Genomic DNA, 7,974 nt, shown 5'->3' on the forward strand with positions numbered 1-7,974 from the left:
AATTAATACTCTTCGTCATAGGCTTGCCCTTATTTTTCACTGCTCAGGTTCACCACACTAGACTCTAGGATCATGATAAGGCTCTCTTGGCTTGTAACATAGGCTCAGGGTTAGGTGTGGTATATTTGGGTACATTTTTAGTGACTTTTCGCCCTCCTTGACATTACCTCTAAGCCTCCTACCTCTTTTCATTACCCTCGACGCCATATTTTTCTTCTCTTTTCTTCTCTGCCTTGTTTTTTCGCATTAAAATCTCTTTTCTTTCTTTTCTTTTATTTAATTTTCTTTTTCTATCAATCGATAATTTCACAAAATCAGATCTTTTGCTTAGCTAAGCTTTTCTTTCAACATCCAACCCTTTTCACACCCATTTTTAAGTCTTCACTTATAACAACCACCCTCCACTCATGGATTTTCCATGAATTAAGGTGCATAATACCTGAAGTCGAGTAAGGGCCAAGATGAGGTCACTTACTGCATTAGTCACCCTCAACTTAAGCTTCTAGCCTTAGTCAAGGTGCACATATCCAAGGAGGGACTGGGGTAAAAAACATTAGACCCTAGGAAGGGAAGATGGTGAATCAAAAAAATTTGGTCTATTTCAGGCTCAACATATTTGGATCAAAAGGGGAAATTCTTTCCTTTGGTTATCCTCTTTTAGGCTAGATATTGGCTATTTTGAACAAGGGTCTATTGTCACTTCCTAGATTCTAACACAGATTCCATTCGCAGTACTAATTGGGAAAGTTCTAGTTAGATACCAACTGTTGAACATCCTAATCTCCTCACACTCTCTTAGCACATCATTACACTATCAGATTATCAGCTTACCCAAGTTAGGTGTTAGTTGAAGGTCATGATTAGAGCCAACACATTCAACTTATTAGCAAGCACTTATCCAGAATGGGGTATCATTTTTTTCAGTCATCATGATTCATTTTTCATTCTTTTATACTTGTACAAACTACGACATATTGGCTCAACAAAAAAATGAACAGTTTCTTGGGGAAAAAGAACACAGACAAGCAAACCCCAAAAGAGGATTGTGAGTTGGGTTACTTAGACTTAAACCTACCACTCACTATCCATTTACCCCACCCTCACCAAAATTATTTTGCAATTGTCCCCAATGCAATAAAAATGAAAGAATAAGGTGGTAGGTGAAGCAAACCTATGGTGCATAGAACCGAAGAACTATCAATATGTGGGTGGGTCTGGTTTCCCAGAACCCACCAGATCATCATTTGGGACACCCTTAATAGTACCCATATCAATTTCTGCACCATCAATGGTGCTCCTCTCACCGGTCGCCGGTACCGAACTAGATTCCCCAACAATTATCTCAACCTCTATCGTCCGCAATATCTCCTTATCAGCCAAAAAAGCTCTCCTCGCCCCCTGCAACTCTGTTATCTCTCTCTTTAATGGACGGCCTCACCACTGGCCTCAGTAGTGTCGCTGGAATGATGCCTCTTAGTGTGGTCCACTGCTCAGGCTATGGCTCAACATGAGGTTTGAATATAGTGTCTAGAACTGTATCTTCTGCTAGCTCGATAGGCACACTCTTCGGCTCAGTCCCCCTTATCTCTAAGATAGCATCCACATAAGATCGTAAACTATCAACCGCAGCCTAAAGAGTAGAGAGGTCTATAGTAGGGGTTGGTCATTCTAGCACCCTCAGCTCAAAGGCGTCTAGGCGTTGGTATACCACCTGAATTTTTTGCACTTTCTATTGGGACACCCTCTTCTCGATTCGGTCCTCGGCCTCAGCAATGGATTTCTGCATCCAAGGTTGCATGTGGTGGAGCAGGGTGGCCATCTGAGCTTCCAACTTCTGGACCTGCGCTAGAGGGACCAGTGTTGTCGATGAGGTGTGGATCAAGAAAATCTAGGGACCCAACTAGCGGCATGGGTTGATCAACCGGTGTGGTATCGACATACTCTAAAGTAGTAGGATCAGCTCTTGGTCTAACGCCATTGTGTCCGCTAAATTCTCGCTCAATAGAGGCATCTCGACCCTGGGCCCTCTCCGTGGTGTCGCTACATTGACCTCATCCTTGACAAGGCATGTATCCACTGTCCTCATCGGGCTACGGAGCGTGTCACAATGCCAAATTGGCACTCTGGCTTCCGTGTATATCTGAAGATAAGACAAGCAAAGGGGTAAGTAGTAGAGGTCTTGAAATCTCTCTCATATATCACCAATATCAACACCTGAGCGTAGTCTACCTCCAACTTTACTACCATGGTTGCTACTAGCACTGCCCTATCCCATGTAAGGACAGTATCAATATTTGTGGGTGAAAGTCGGTGTCGGATTAGCAACCAGAAGAACTTAGCCACAAAGGTGAGGGTATCCTTATTGATTAACCCTCGAGGATCTAATACCCAGTCAGACCTCTCACCATCGATAGTTGTCGTTGAGCCAACCATCTCTTAACCGCCTCTCAATGTTCTGCGATCCTCTAAAACGCTCCACTCTTTAAAGTCTCCACCTATATTCAAATTCTGGAGTAGTTGGGGCCCATTATGTGCCAATGGTGGGGTCTTATAGGAAACGACGAATGGTAGCCTCAAAAATATCACCTCGGCAACCCGGACGAGTACAGAGTTGAAAGGGTCCTATTTGGCAGGTCTCACCCGCCTGTCTATGGAGCCTCTAAGATTAGCTATATAGGTAGCGTAAAAATCCCCGACTATCTCCTCACTATAGGATCCCAAACTTCGAGACATCCACTCGAACTTGTGAAGGTTGAACAATTCGTGCACCTCGGGGACTGTGTCCAAACTCCCCGTGAGGACTCGAAGCTCCACCGTCACCAACCATTTCATCACCCCCTTTTAATTCAATATTTTTGCATCCCTGTACACCAAGTACTTACCATCGATGCACCACCGGTTGGGTTCCTCAACAACAGGTGTGGGGTGTAACTACTCGGGGGTGTGGTACTTTAAGCTAGTAGCCTCATCATATGTGGATTGGTGGTTGTGGCCCTCCGACCTAGTGGCTCCCTCGTAGATAGAACTGGAGGCAGTGGCCGCCTTTGACCCAAAAGATTAGGCCGATCATAATGCAAAAATAGATTTGAAGCTTGATGCTCCTTCAGAACTACAGAACTACAGGCAGCCCCGAACAGTAAGCTGGTTAGTGTGCGCTCCTCATTGAACTGGGAAGAAGTGACTACACAAGGAAACACCTTTGGGGGATACCTCTAGTGACTCATGCAGTTGCAGTTGGGGTTGTGCCACCCGGAGGGACGTATGCTGGGTCTTGCTCGTTTCAGAATTGACAATCATTCGACGAGACGGGGCCACTAACTTGGATTTGCCCCTTGAATAGATGATATCCTTCTTGGGAGCCATTTGTACCTGTGGAGCAGTTGTTAGTCTCAACTCAGCATGATTACACACTTGAAACACAAAGGATAAAAAAACTTTGAAAAATAAAAAACGACCTTGGTTATGTGCTTCAACCGGTAATGGAGGCTACTAGAATGCCCCATCACCTAGGTTGGTTGGATTTTGTTGATTGCCCATCCTTCTTAAAGTGTGGTTAAGTTCGGGACCAAAGGTGATAAGTGGTTCTTCTTGGCTCTGTGTACTTGTATACACTAGAATTAGACCTGAAAGAAAAAAAAGAAAAAGAAACGGTAAAAATCAGGAAATCTTTGACTAAATTTCAATAATGTAATTACAGTTAATCTAAAAGTCAGATTCCCCGATAGTGGTGCCAAAATTTGACATGCTCATATTACACCTCCCTAAAGAAGTATAATCGATTGTAATCAAGTAGAGAATTCGACTAGTAGGTTGGGATCGATCCCACGAGGAAAATAGTTTAGAATTAACTTCAATCAACAATCACGTTTATTTAGCCAAGGTCTTCTGAAAGCAAGTAATTCAAAAGGACGTTTTTATGAAACAAGTTCGTTCATCAATCTAAGTTAACAAGTAAATAAAATTAAATATTGAGTTATTATCAAGTTGTGAGACTAACTAGGGTATATGTGTTTCCTACAAGTTCATAACGTCGTATTCTTAGCAATAGCAATTATTCACTAGTGTTTTGCATGTAAAGTGGTAAGTTATGTATCTCTAAATCCTTGGTCTGGCATCTAAAGAATTTCACCATGTACCTTAGTCCAACTACGTGTGTGTCAGCTACTAATCCTTAGCTTTACCTGATATTAGACATCATAATCGATGTATGACTTAGTTATTACTTTTCACCAATCGAAACTAGCCTATTAGATAGTATCACACTACATCTATGTTGATAATTCTTTTCTTAATTCCTACCTCCTTGGTACAGCAAGTAGCAACAAGGCGAGTCTAATGCGTGCACTTGTTAAAAAGACTTCTAAGTAATTATCAATACAAGCAAGAACTTATTTGAGAATTGCCTATTTTCTAGGTTTACTTTGTTAATTACCCATGGTTTCCACAATCCTAAATGTGGATTTAGTTACCCATGCAAGCAAGATCACAATTCATAATTCTTAATGAAGAATTCATCAACTTGAAATTTCAAGAAAATTCTTCAACATGAATCTGGAAATTAATTATTTGCTAAAAGTTTGCAACCAATAATCTCCAACACAAAATAGAACAATAACTAGAGTATCTAACCTCTAAAATGAGGTTTTAATCCCCTATTTATAGCAAACATTGTCCTAAAGAAAAAGAAATTAAAATAAGGAAATTTTGTTCAATTGACGTGGTTTCAATCGACGACCCCACTAACGGACAGTCAATGAAACGACGGTCCGTCGACTACCTCCGACAGTCCAGACTTATAATTATTTTTCTTCATCGGCTTAGCATCTTCACTGAATCAAACAATGTACATGCAGTACGGTCCGCCAACTCATCTACGGTCCGCTGATGCTCCTCCGTCGCTCCACACTTACAATCTTGAAAAGTTAGGTACTGGAACCTTCTCTAAACCAATAGACGGTTCACCAGTATGGTACTTCGATCATTTTCTCTCGTGGTTCCGCACTTAGTAAGATTTACCTGATCTTCTCCCGTAGCATGAACTCACATCGACGATCACCACCTACGGACCATAAATTGAACGAAGGGCCGTCAGTGGCCTTCGTAGATCTTCTTCTACACTTTTTAAGCTGCCTTCTGTGTTTTTAAACTGAAAATATTTCCTGCAAAACAAACACAAAAACATGTTAAAACTACTACAAAAAGGCTCTAGACACACACAACTCTTAAGAAAAATCCATTGAAAGCACCATGAAACAACGGTACATCAGTTTACTCCACCCGATTGCTACCAGATTTTCCTACACCTTCATGACTCCAATTTCCTTCAAATTTGGACAAGGTTGAGAAAATTCTAGTAATACAAAAAAGTTTTTCTGACCCCAATTTTTTTCTCGTTGGCATTTCTATAAGGATAGAACCCGGTCGTTACAATAGGGCGGGTCACTCTTTTATGTGGTTTGCAAGCTATTGCATATGAGTGAAGTTTTTACCCTAAACGCACCCAAAGTAAAAACAATTACGGTTTCTTTTGATACAAAAATAATGTAAGTATTCTGATGTTGTGATCATAGGTATCGTCTCTGCTTGCCATAGATCCGTGTCTATATTATTTGATCTAGGATCTACTTTCTCAATTATGTCGACCTATTTTACTATTGGATTTGATATGATGCCTGATTGCATACATGGGCCTATTCATGTGTCTACACTAGTGGGTGAATTCTTAGTGGTCGATCGAGTGGATCAATTTTGTCTTGTTTTCTTTTGTTAGATATGATATTTGGGTAGATTTGATCATTTTTTAAATGGTAAACGTCATCTTGAGTATGGATTGACTCTCTCTGCATCATATTCTTCTTGATTGTTATTCTAAGATTGTGATCTTAGCGATGTCAGGTGTCCCAATGTCACGATCAAGACCATCGTGATTGGCTCCCATACTAACCCTTCGGTGGGAGAACCACTACCATAACCCGACTAAGAAACTTAAAGAAACTAAACCATCTAAATATACAAAAGCATATTTAAATGATGAGTTAAATAATGAGTTTCCATAAACAAAAAAAGTTAACAAAACAACGAAACATGACCCACACACCCACGATTATGTGGTTTATTGACGATAATCATGTAGTTTCAAGCTTAGATGACCTTCATCAAAGGCGGAACCTAAGTTTGATCACAATCATTCTTTATTTTTGCATCCCTTTGACACCACTGGTGCTTCTATTGTTCCGATGCAGCTAACTGGATCTGATCATTACTCCATTTGGAGCAAGGATATGCGCATTCAGTTGATTGGAAAGAACAAGCTTGGATTTATCGATGGCAGCCTGACAAGGGAGGATTTCGGAGCATAGTTAGGGCATCAATGGGATCGATGCAACGCCATTGTTCAGGGTTGGATCATGAGTTCAGTTACTTTGGAATTATAAACCACGATTGTCTGTGCAACAAGTGCAAGAGCAGTTTGGGAAGATCTCAGGGAGAACTTTGATAAAGTAAATACATTGAGGATCTACCAGAAACATAAAGATATAGTCATTACTGTACAAGGTACTGATAACATTCCTACTTATTTCTCCAAGTTACAAAATTTGTGGGATAAGTTTGCAAGCATTGTATCGCCTTCTTGTAATTGCCCTACTTCTAGGGATTTTACTGCACATCTAGAGAGACAAAAATTGATGCAATTCTGATGGGACTGATTGAAAATTATGATCAATGATGTAGCAAAATTCTCATGGTAGATCCTACTCCTACTATCAACAAGGCTTATAATATGCTTGTTTCGGAGATCTCTAACATTCTCTATAGGTGGTGAGGGTACAGATCTGACTGCTCTATTTCATAATCATTATAACAAAGGTACATCGACTTCATAGGAATAGTCATTTGCACAACACTACCACAAAGGCAAGAAAAATTGGAACAAAATATGTGACTTTTGCAAGCTCCAAGGACATGTGGAGGGTAATCATTTAAACTTCATGGATATCCACCTGATTGGAATTTTAAGAAGAAGGGAACAGTGAACACTGCTTACTAGGTCCAAGCTGATAATAATTCACAGTATGTACAATCAGGTGTAAGAGATAGTGGGTTGGATCCTTCAATACCTAAGGATCTACCAAGAGCTCCCAATTAACTAATCAACATGGTAATATTTTGATATGTTTGATGAGAATAATGCTATTGCAAATGTGATGGCTTATATGGAAGGTATGGTTCATACTTCTATCTCCAAAATTTTCAAACTGAAATGGATAATTGATAGTGGTGCAACTAATCACATGGTTTCTAGTTTATAAGTTTTGCATGATATGGGAGTTGTTAAGACTGAACAGAACGGGATATTTATTTACCAAATGGTGGTGTAACATTGGTAACTCATATAGGTAGTTACAAGATCGCAGATATAAGAGTATTACATGATGTGTTATTTGTGCTAGACTTCCACTACAATCTTTTTTCTATTTCAAAAGTTACCAAAGAACTCAATTGTTTTGTATCCTTTTATCCTGGATTTTGTTTATTCTAGGACCTTTCCAATGGAAAATTGAAGGGGAATGTTAGAGAAGAGAATGGTCTTTATTTTTTCACTCAATCTAACTCCTATAACACCAAAGTTCATGCAAATTGTACTGCTAAAAGTTTTGCTACACAAAGCTACAAGAAGAACATTATGTTGTGGCACAGAAGAATAGCACATGACTCAGTACGGTATATTAAAGAATGTTAGGTTATACTTTTGATGATTGTAAAGCATCTTTACATAATTGTGAGATATGTCCTTTAGCTAAACATACTAGATTTCCTTTTCCTAGCAGTACTACTAGATCTAATGTTTACCTTACTACATTTGGATGTTTGGGATCCATATAATACCCCTAATTTTGATTAAAACAAGTCCTCTCTCACCATTTTTGATGATTTCTCAAGAACTATATAGGTCATTCTGTTGAAATACAAAAG

Source organism: Solanum lycopersicum, chromosome 7 (genome assembly GCF_036512215.1).
Source record: "Solanum lycopersicum chromosome 7, SLM_r2.1".
NCBI lineage: Eukaryota > Viridiplantae > Streptophyta > Magnoliopsida > Solanales > Solanaceae > Solanum > Solanum lycopersicum.